The sequence below is a fragment of the Dasypus novemcinctus genome, chromosome X (assembly GCF_030445035.2).
Source record: "Dasypus novemcinctus isolate mDasNov1 chromosome X, mDasNov1.1.hap2, whole genome shotgun sequence".
In the NCBI taxonomy this organism is placed as follows: Eukaryota; Metazoa; Chordata; class Mammalia; order Cingulata; family Dasypodidae; genus Dasypus; species Dasypus novemcinctus.
The window spans coordinates 52278987-52291012 of record NC_080704.1 but is presented as its reverse complement, the minus strand read 5'-3'; positions in this window follow the sequence as shown (position 1 = coordinate 52291012).

Genomic DNA, 12026 nt, shown 5'->3' with positions numbered 1-12026 from the left:
GCGTCCGTCTACCACATGGGAGGTCCGCGGTTCAAGCCCCGGGCCTCCTTGACCCGTGTGGAGCTGACCCATGCGCAGTGCTGATGCGCGCAAGGAGTGCCGTGCCGCACAGGGGTGTCCCCCGCGTAGGGGAGCCCCACGCGCAAGGAGTGCACCCATAAGGAGAGCCGCCCAGCGCGAAGGAGGGAGCAGCCTGCGGAAGAATGGCGCCGCCCACACTTCCCGTGCCGCTGACGACAACAGAAGCGGACAAAGAAACAAGACACAGCAAAAAGACACAGAAAACAGACAACCGGGGGAGGGGAGGGGAATTAAATTAATAAATTAATAAATTAAAAAAAGATACAGCAAGAGAAAAACTTCCAGCCAAGAATCTTATACCCAGCAAGATTGTTTTTCAAAAATGAGAACAGGGAAGTGGATGTGGCTCAAGTAATAGGGCCTCTGCCTGCCCATGGGAGGACCCAGGTTCAATCCCTGGGGCCTCCTAGTGAAAAATAGGAAGAGAAAGCATGCCTGTGTGGTGAGCCAGTGTCAGCGTGGAGTGGTGAGTGCCCATATGGTGAGCCGAGTGCCTGTGTGAGTCCCCACATGGTGAGTCAGTGCCTGTACAGTGAGCCAGTGCCAACATGGCAAGCTGAGTGTCCCCACAGCAAAGCTGAGTGCCCTCACAGTGAGCCAGCGCCCACCCAAGTGAGTCACACAGCAAGATGGTGACACAACGAAAGAGAGATGAAGGGAAAAGTCAAGGTGAAGCACAGCAGAGACCAGGAACTAAGGTGGCACAATTGACAGGGAACCTCTATTCACATCAGAGGTCCCAGGATCAAATCCCACTGAATTCTAGAGGAGAAAGACAAGAAGAAAAAACAAAATGAGAAGTAGATACAGAATATCACACAGCAACTGGACACAGACAGCAAAAACAGCAGGACAGGGGAGGAGTTGGGAAGAAAATAAAATAAAATAACAAAATCACTGCTAACATTTAAAAAATGAAAACAAGTTTAGAATATTTACAGATAAACAGAAACTGAGAGAATTTATAATAGAGACTGGCTTTGCAGGAAATATTAAAGGGAGTGCTACAGCCTGAAAAGAAAAGACAGGAGAGAGGCTTGGAAGAGAGTCTAGAAATGAAGATTATATCAGTAAAAGTAACTGACAGTGTTAAAAAAGTGGTGAAAATAAAATACAACAGATAAAACCAAAGGTCAAAATGGGTGAAATAAGAACTGACTTTGAAGTAATAACATTGAATGTTAATGGATTAAACTTCCCAATCAAAAGACACAAACTGGTGGAGTGGATAAGAAAATATGAGCCATCTATATGCTGTCTACAAGAGATACACCTTAAGCCAAAGTACACTAATACATTGAAAATGAAAGGCTGGAAAAAGATATTCTACTTATGCAGTAATCAAAAAATGCTGGAGTAGCTATATTTATATCAGATGAAATAGGCTTTAAAAGCAAAACTGTTATAGACAATGAAGGACATTATATATTAATAAAAAGGAGAATTCACCAAGAAGAAATAACAATCATAAATGTATGCAAATCTAAGCAGGATGCCCCAAGATACATGAGGCAAACACTGGAAAAACTTAAGGAAGAGATGGATATCACCACAATAATAGTTGTAGTCTTCAATATACCACTGTCAACATTGGATAGAACATATGGGCATAAGATCAGTAAAGAAAGAGAGAGCTTGAATATTATGATAAATGAACTAAACCTAATAGACATATACAGAATATTGCACCCCAAATTAGCAGGATATACATTGTTTTCAAGTGCTCATGGATCTTTCTCCAGGATAGACCAAATGTTGGGTCACAAAGCAGATCTCAATGAATTCAACAAGATTAAAATTATACAAAGCACTTTCTCTGATCATAATGGAATAAACTTGGAAATCAACAAGAGGTGGAAAAAGAGAAAATTCACAAATCTATGGATATTAAACAACACTCTTAAATAACCAGTGGGTCAAAGAAGAAATTTAAAGATAAATTAATAAATGTCTCAAGACAAATGAAGATGAGAACAAAACATATCAGAAACTATGGGATGCAGTGAAGGCAGTGATGAGAGGGAAATGTATAGCCCTCAATGCTTACATTTAAAAAAAGAAAGAGGTAAAATCAATGACCTAACTACATAGTTGGAGGAACTAGAAAAAGAGCAGCAAACTAATTCCAAAGTAAGTACAAGGAATGAAATAACAAGGACCGGAGCAGAAATAGATGAAATTGAAAACAAAAAAAAAAAGGAATTAACAAAACCTAAAGTTGGTTATTCAAGCAGATTAACAAAATCAATAAACCCTTAACTAGTCATGCAAAGAAAAAAGAAGTGAAGACAGAAATAAATATGAAAACAGGGACATTACTACTGACATCACAGAAATAAAATAAATCATAAGAGGATACTATGAGCAATTGTATGCCAACAAATGAGACAATGTAGACAAAATGGAAAAATTCCTAAGAACATGCAAACATCCTGCACTGACCCTAGAAGAAATAGAAGACCTCAACAAACCAATCACAAGTAAAAAGATTGAAACCATCATCAAACAACTCACCAAAATAAAAAGCCCAGGACCTGATGATTTCATAGGTGAATTCTACTAAGCATTCAAAGAAGATTTAATACCATTCTTATACAAGCTCTTCAAAAAAAAAAATTGAACAAGAAGGAACAATACCAAACTCAATCTATGAATCCAATATCACTAAAGTCAGATAAAAATGTTATGAAAAAAAAGAAAATTACAGGCCCACTTCTCTAGTGAATATAAATGCAAAAAATCCTCAACAAAATACTTGCTAATCAAATCCAACAACACATTAAAAGACTTAGTCATCATGATCAAGTGGGTGTTATACCAGGCATGCAAGGGGGGTTCAGCACAAGAAAAAATCAATCAACATAATGCATCATATTAATAAATTGAAGAAGAAAAATCACATGATCCTATCAATTGATGCAGAAAAAGCATTTGACAAAATACAGCATCTTTTCCTGATAAAAATAGTACAAAAGACTGAAATTGAAAGAAACTTTCTCAACATGATAAAGACCATATATGAAAAACCCACAGCTAACATTGTACACAGTGGTGAAAAACTGAAAGCTTTCCTGTTGAGATCAGGAATAAGATAAGGATGCCCACTGTCACCAATGTTGTTCAATATAGTGCTAGAGGTTCTAGCTCAAGCAATCAGGCAAGAAAAAGAAAGAAAAGTCATCCAAATCAGAAAGAAGAAGTAAAACTTTCACTATTCACAGATGATATGATCCTATATGTAGAAAATCCCCCAAAAATCTACAACAAAGCCACTAGAGCTAATAAATTATTTCAGTAGTGTTTCAGGATACAAAGTCAATATGCAAAAATCAGTGGTGTTTCTATACACTAGTAATGCACAATTTGAGGAGGAAGTCAGAGGAAAAATCCATTTACAATAATGACTAAAAGAATGAAATATTTTGGATTGAACTTAACCAAAGATATAAAGTACTTGTATTCAGAAAACTATAATGCATTGTTAACAGAAATCAAAAAAGACCTAAATAATTGGAAGAACATTCCATGTTCATGGATTGGAATACTAAATATCATTAAGATGTCAATACAGGGAAGCAGCTGTGGCTCAATCAGTTGAGCTCCCGTCTACCATATGGGAGACCCTGGGTTTCCATCTCAGGGTCTCCTTGTGAAGGCAGGCTTGTCTGCACACTGCGGAGAGACACCCAGCCAGCAAGTACCGCAGAGAGCCAATTCAGCAAGGTGACCCAACAAAAAGGGAGACAAGCAAAATGCAGAAGAGCATGCAATGAATGGACACAGAGAGCAGACAGCAAGCAAGCCACAAGGGGGGGGTAATAAATAAAAATAAATACAGACACAGAAGAATGCACAGCAAATGGACACAGAGAGCAGACAGCATGCAAAAAGCCACAAGGGGGGAGAGAATAAAAAAAAAGATGTCAGTTCTCCCAAATTGGTATACAGATTCAATGCAATCTCAATAAAAATTCCACCAGAATTTTTTAAACAAATGGAAAACACAATTATCAAATTTATTTGGAAGGGTAATGGACCCCAAAAAGTCAGAAACCTCTTAAAAAGGGAAAGCAAAGATGGAGGACTCTCACTTCCAGACTTTAAATCATATTACCTATCTACAGTGGTAAAAACAGCATGGTACTGGCATAAAGACAGATACATAGACCAATGGAACTGAACTGGTGGTTGAGAAAGAAACCCTCACATCTATGGTGGAGTGGTTTTTGACAAGCCTGTCAAACCCACACAGCTAGGGCAGAACTGTCTATTTAAAAAATGGTGCTGAGAAAACTGGAGTACCCCTACCTCACAACATATACAAAAATTAACTCAAAATGCATCAGAGGCCTAAATATAAAAGCAAGAACCATAAAGCTCCAAGAAGAAAATATAGGAAAACATCTTCAAGACCTGGTGGTAGATTATGCATTCTTAAACATTACACCAAAAACACAAGCAATGAAGGAAAACATTTATAAATGGGACTTCTTCAAACTTAAACACATTTGTAATTCAAAGGACTTTGTCAAGAAGATGAAAAGGCAGCCCACTCGATGGGAGAAAATATTTGGAAACCACATACCCATTAAGGGTTTGACTTCCATTCTATATAAAGAGATCATACAACTCAAAATAAAAGAAAGAGCAATCCAATTTAAAAATGGGCAAAATACTTAAATAGACATTTCTCCAAAAAAGAAATACAAATGGCCAAAAAGCACATGAAAAAATGTTCCAGATAAGTAACTATTAGGAAAATGCAAATCAAAACAACAATGATATATCATTTTACACCATATAGAATGGCCATTATTTAAAAAACAGAACATAATAAGTCCTGGAGAGGATGTGGAGAAACAGGAATACTCCTTCACTGTTGGTGGATTGTAGAACGTTGCAGCCTCTGTGGAAGACAGTTTGGAGGTTCCTCAGGAAGCTAAATATAGAACTGCCATATGATCCAGCAATTCCTCTACTAGGAATATATCCAGAATAACTGAAAACTGAGACAAAAACAAACATCGGCACACCTATGTTCATAGCAGCATTATTCGCAATTGCCAAAAGATGGAAACAACCCAAGTTTCCATCAACCAATGAACGGATAAACAAAATGTGGTATATACATATGATGGAATACCATGCTACAGTAAGAAGAAATTTAATTGGGACATATATGATAACAAGGATGAACCTGAAAGACATTATTCTAAGTGAAGAAAGCCAGACACAAAAGGACAAATATTGTATGATCTCACTAATATGAACTAAATACAAAGAATAAATGCATGGAGTTAAAACCTAAGAGTGCAGGTTATTAGGAGATAGGAGGAGGGGTGAGAAGGACTATTGGTACTTAATTATGTAGAAGTTTTAATTAACTTGACTGTGAAAGTGTAGAAATGGATAGAATTGATGGTAACACATTCTAGAAAGTATAATATAGTAAGTATTATAAAGGGGATTGGGTCTGAAAAGGGTAGTCTAGGGGTGTAAATGTCAATTGAAAGAAAGCTAGAGAATAATCTAGGGACTGAATACCACAGTGAACCCAAGGGTGGATGAAAATTGTGGTTCATAGTACAGATGCAAAAGTGTCCTTCTATGAGCTAGAGTGGGTGTACATCACTATTGCAGGGTGGTGGGAATGTGGAGAAGCATGGGAAAAATACAATTGGTGTGACCTATGGACTGCAGTTAACAGCAATACTGTAATATTCTTGCATTAATGCCAAAGATGTACTGTGTTGATAATGAAGGGGGTATGGAAAAAGTGTCCCAAATGTACATTATGGACCAAGGTTGATGGCAATAATCTGATGATATTATCTCATAATCTGTAATAAATTTTTGACCACAGTTTGGTGTGTTGGTGAAGGGGTTTTATATGGGAATTCTACACATGTGCATGATTGTTTTGTAAGTTCACAACTTCTGTAATAAAAATATATTTTAAAAAATAAAAATGTAAAGGTAATAATGGATTATAATCAATAGGATAAAAAATTTTATGAGGCCACACTGAACACAAGTAAATAATTGAATAAATAAATGGTGAGGCAAGAGCTCTTCCTTACAGAATTCCAATTAATGAATGTAGAAAGAATGATGGAAGTGTAAAATCACTGCTTGGCCAACACCACAGTAATAATTGGTGCAGGCAAGAATCACCAGTAGAGGCTAAAACTAGTGGATGAATGTGTGATTAGAAAAGAGATATCTGCATAGTCTCAAAGTTGTCTCCCCATAAGATACTTATCGCAAAGGGAAAAATAGGAATTTTACAGTGGAGAAACCCAGCAGACACCACCTTACCCCAAGAAAACAAAGTCAACATCACTCTCCTAAGACATATTGGCATCACGTATTGCCTGTGTATGTTCCAAAGCAAAATAAGCCACTTGCAAGTCACACAACTCAGGAATGTTTACTCTAGGACCTGAGAGTCATCTCTTTGAAATGCAATCATCAAAGAAGATAATGCTCCATCTCCCTATTTCCTAAGGGAGATGGATTGAACTTTTGGTCCACCGGACTCCAAATTGCAAACCTGCCTCTGGTCATAAAGATACAAACAATATCTTGAGAGCATCTATGTAATGGATTGTATCTTCTTAGCTACATAGAAAAAGATGAGCTTTCTGTCTGTGCAATCCCTTTAATGGATTGTCTATGTTGCATTACATACTGGCTTAGTGTTCATGCAATAATAAAATTGGTTTTCCTTTTCTTCCTTTGTGTTGAAGTTTTCTAGGGTGGGAATAGATTTTTTAAAAATTATATTTCCCTAGCACCTGGTCTGATGCACTAAGAGCACAACATCACTTCTGTGGTATTGTTGCCCCAAATGTATAACCTCAATATAATAATGAGATAAAATCAGACAAAGTTAGGGACATTCTACAATAATCGACCATGGAAGACAAAGGAAGACTAAGGAATCATCACTGATTGGGGGAGACTAAGGAGATATGAGTACTGCATGCAGTGTGTGATCCTGAGCCAGGAAAAGGACATCTCTGGCATCAATACTTTCCAGCCAAAACCTACCAGGAATACAACTATAGTTGAACAAGGTGGGTTTAATGCTCATTGCAACAAGGGAGACCACACACTGTGGGAAACCATGAGGTGTCTCAGTGTGATTGGTTTGAAGCTATGTGGACGCGAGAAAAGTGTGTTCTTAAAGTTAACCCATTCCTGTGGGTGTAAAACTTCAGGACCTTTTTATTAGATTACTTCAGTTAAGGCATGGTCCAGGGTAGGTCTTAATCCTTTCACTGGAGTCCTTTTTAAAACAACGTAATTCAGAGAGAGAAGAGAAAGCCACAGAAGCCAGAAGCTGAAAGCCACAAAACTTAGAAGAGAAATGAGAGACCAGCAGATGCCACCATGTGTCCTTGCCGTGTGACAAAGGAGTCCAGGATCACCAGCAGCTCATCTTCAGGGAGAAAGCATTGCCTAATGATGCCTTGATTTGGACATTTTCATAGCTACAGAACTGTAAGTTCATAACTAATAAATCCCCATTGTAAAAACCACCCCTTTTCTCATATATTGCCTTTCTCAGCTTTAGCAAACTAAAACACTCAGTAAGAAGGTTTTAAAAGTGACAATATAAAATTGGAGCTTTGTTAGGTAATTTGGGAGGGTATGGCTTTGCTCTGGATTGGATGATTTTGGGAAGTAGGGGTAATTCTGTGATTGCTTATCTCGATAAATTTTATCTATAGGACAGGAGGCATGAGGCAAGGCTAAAGTGATAATTAGTAAAGAAACAGATATCACTGGTATTAGCCAGGATAGGGAGATGTTTGATCATTGGTATGGTTTAGACCAGAGTGTTCAGACATGGCTTTTGAATAATCTTGTTTTGTCCTGATCCATCATGGGCACAAAGCAGCCTTGTCAGTTATTGGTGGTAATGCTTAATTTCATGTGTCATCTTGGCTAGGTTATGGTGTCCAGTTGTTTGGTCAAGCAAGCATTGACCTGATTGACACTGCGAGGATATTTTGTAAATGGATTTAAATCATTAACCAGTTGATTGCACCTATGGCTGATTACATTACAATCAACAAAGGAGAATACCTTCAACAATGAAGGGAATCTCCTCATCCAATCAATTGGAAGCCTTTAAGGGAGAACTGATTATTTCAATAGTCAGAAAGAATTTCTATCTCTACTTCAGCCAGCCATCCTCTCCTGGGAAATTCATTGTCACCCTACTTGAGGCTTCTCCTGGGGAATTCAACATCACCTTCATGGAGTTCCATTCTTGCAGCCTGCCCTACAGAATTCAGATTTACTGATCCTCATGGTCACATGAGCCAATTCCTATAATAAATCTCTTAATCTTTCCATATACATCCTGTTGGTTCTGTTTCTCTGGGGAACCCTGTCTACTACCTTGGGGTAATGAGAAATTGTTTCTGTTCAACAGAACACCAAGGCCTCACACAGAGGGCCAGGTCTTCTCTGAGCAACACTTAAGGGTAAGGCCTAAATGATAATATAAGGCCAGTGCCCAGCTGTAGTGGGCTACTTTTCTCTCAGTGGGACAATTGGTGAAATTTGAATAAGATCTATAATTAACTAATAGTATTTCAATGTTAATGTCTTCATTTTGATCATGGTACTATGGTTACATAAGATGTGAACATTAGGGAAAGCTAGGTAATGGATATACAGGAACTCTGCCTACTACTTTGTAACTTTTTCATGAGTCTAAAATTAGTCCAAAATAAAAAGTTAAAAAACAAACAAACAACAAACCAATATGTGGGGCAGAAATCACTTCAACACCAGATAAAGAGGTTGGTTTGCATATTGGGGTTGTGATGTATGCATAAAAAATAAAGACTTCAAAACTACTAAATTGTTACCTGTGTGGCGAGATGTTCAAACTATGAGAAACACATGGATTATGGAAAAGAAAGATTCAGGACTCCCTTTTGGGGTTCACTCTAGGGTAATGCTCACAAGTAGAAGAATCACTGTGCCAATTTAGCTACCATTTCTCTTTCTCTCCCTCTCTTTTATTTAATTTGCCCAAGTGAATATACCTATACTAGAACCAGGGCCTCCCCTACCACACTAGAAAGCAGTAGAAGCCAGGGCTTCCTCATGCTCTCCTCTGATTCCTGCCCTTGTACACAAACCACAGTGCCTCCTATAGAGCATGAATTGAATCTACTTCTGGCTCTTCTGAAACCCTCCCTGCTCCCCACCCTCCCCCATCTTTCTACCTCCTGCCCATACCTGGAGCCTCTCCCTTTTGAAAAAAAATAATTCTCTAAGGGGAATTGTGCCAAAAGTGAGCTAATATTAATATTTCCCGTGCTAAAATAGCAAGATTTTAATTTTTTTTTAAATGATCCTATCCAAGGCAGGCAAAAGTTCCAGAAAAGGGGGAAAGGGAGGTGAGAATAGGTGGAACATAGGGCATTTCTAGGGCATTGAAAATGTTCTGCATGATGGATAGAGGCCATTATACATTTTGTCAAAACCTATAAAATTGTGCAGTGCAAAGTGTAAACCATAACGTAAACTATAGACCTCGGTTAGTTGCAATGCTTCAATATTTGTTCATCAATTGTAACAAATTTACCACATGAATATAAGATGTTTTTAACAGGAGAAATGGTGAGAGGGGGAAGGGTTAGGATATATGAGAATCCCCTATACTTTCAATGTAACTTTTCTGTAATCTAAAATTTCTTTAAAAATAAAGTTTATTATATAAAAAAAGATAACAAGTGAGGAAGTGCATTGTTATACATTTTTGGTGGCATTAGATCTGGTTAATGTTAATTCTATAGCTCTGCATGCTTGTGAGCAAGAGTCACATTGAATTTTTGTAACATTATAATGCACAGTACAGTGTCTTGATATTTAAGCTATACTGCATTTTTCTTATACTATCAAGCAATTTGGTGAAGTTCATCAAGACCATCAAAAAGAATTGCATACTCTACCCCATACTTCCACTTCTGGGACTCTATCCAAAGGAAGTTATCAACAATGCAGAGAGATTTATGCACAGACTAGATGTCAGAGAGGTCCTGGGAGGTCTTGGAGAAAGACCTCAACCTAGGTAGGAGGGTTCTTAACATGATTGGGAAAACAAATTCAAGGGCTAGTCATATAGTAGCAGGAGAAGTTAATGTAAAGCGAAATTACATACTCCAGACAGGAGTATGGGCTTGCTTGTATGAGTTGCACAAGTCATGACTGCTGGGGCTGGGGGTTCTGTTTTATTAAGTCTTCCCTTCTTCCCTCTTCATGTAAATTAGGACTTGTAAACCCAACATTCTCATTGGTCTGCCATATGTGAAAGAGAGATTGAAAACTACAACTTTTTACTGGCTGCCTATTCCTTAGAGTAGGAACTGTCCAGGGTAGAGGTCAGTGAAGCATATGGTGGTCAGGTGATGGGTAGGTCTTTTGTCATCTAGTCTCTTCCAGCACTAAGCCTTGGGCCCTAGGCCTTGTGCTGGTGATTTTCCACTGCAGTTAGGTATTATCTGATGATGACTTTCCATTTTCTACTGCCAAATTATCTCCCTTCTTCTACCTTTCCCTACCTCAGATTGACTGTTAAAAATCATGGATGGAACACTCATAACCCCTGCTAAAATGAGAGTAATGGAATTTTAATAGGTGAAACATACAAGACAGAAGAAAATGAAAGAGGAGAAAATGGAAACAAATTTTGAAAGCTGGAAAGCAAACAATTTGACTGGACCAAAAGAAATGAATCATAAACTGGTAACAAAGAACGCTAAGAACTTACCCAATGTACACTACAAAATCCCCCAAAATATTGAGGATTTGGTGGCACTAGATTCCTCAGGAAGTGAGGGAGAATGGGTGGCTGAAATAAGGATGAGGTTTAAAAGGCTGTTAAAGATAAGCAATTGGCTCTCCATCCCCCACTCCTTACTGCTGGGAGGTAATGGCTCTCCTAGACCCAACAAAAGACTGAGGGCTCCTTTGCTGGAAAGAGTCAATCAAAGGGTGTTCAGGAACCACACATGTAGAAACTGGAACAAGTGCCTGCACGCACACTGGGTGCCACCTCCCAACCCTTCCCTGCACTGGCAGGGGAACAGAAGAGGGAGCACCCAAGGACAGGCACAAAAGATCCTGACATCAGAAGTCCCTCTCCAATAGAAAACCCTACTGTAGCCAGATTTCCTCTAGTTTCTTGGCTATGTTATATAAAAAATATAAGAACATGCCAGTTTAGTTAGGCCAACAGTTTATTAAGGAAATGAAAGAAGAGAATAGAAATGGGAGAAAGTAACAGACTACAGGTCCTCCGGTATACTCACAGGCTGCTTGAGGCAGAGAAAGAGTGAATTAGCTCATGTGGTTACTTTTTCTTTTTAAGTAATTTTATTTATTTATTTATTTATTTATTTATCCCCACCCCCCACTGTTTTGTTCTTGCTGTCTGATCTCTGTGTTCATTTGCTGTATGTTCTTCTGTGTCCGCTTGTCTTCTCTTTAGCTGGCACTGGGAACTGATCCTGGGATCTTCCGGAGTGGGAGAGAGGTACTCAATCTCTTATGCCACCTCAGTTCTCTAGTCTTCTGCATCTCTTATTGTCTTTCTTCTGTGTCTCTTTTTGTTGTGTCATCTTGCTCTACCAGTTTTTCTGTGCAGGCCAGCACTCCGCATGGGCTACCTCACCGCACAGTCCAGCTTGCCTTCATCAGGAGGCCCTGGGAATCAAACCCTGGGCCTCCTATATGGTAGATGGGAACCCAATTGCTTAAACCACATCCACTTACTTTTTAAACCCTTGCTGATGTTTGGGGAAGGAGTCCAGCTGTTTGCTGTTTTGATTGATTACCCAGGGCTTTTCCTTTACCCCAGATGAAATCTTGTTTCAAACCGAGGATTCTCATGGCATTCTCTCAGCAGTCTTCTTTTT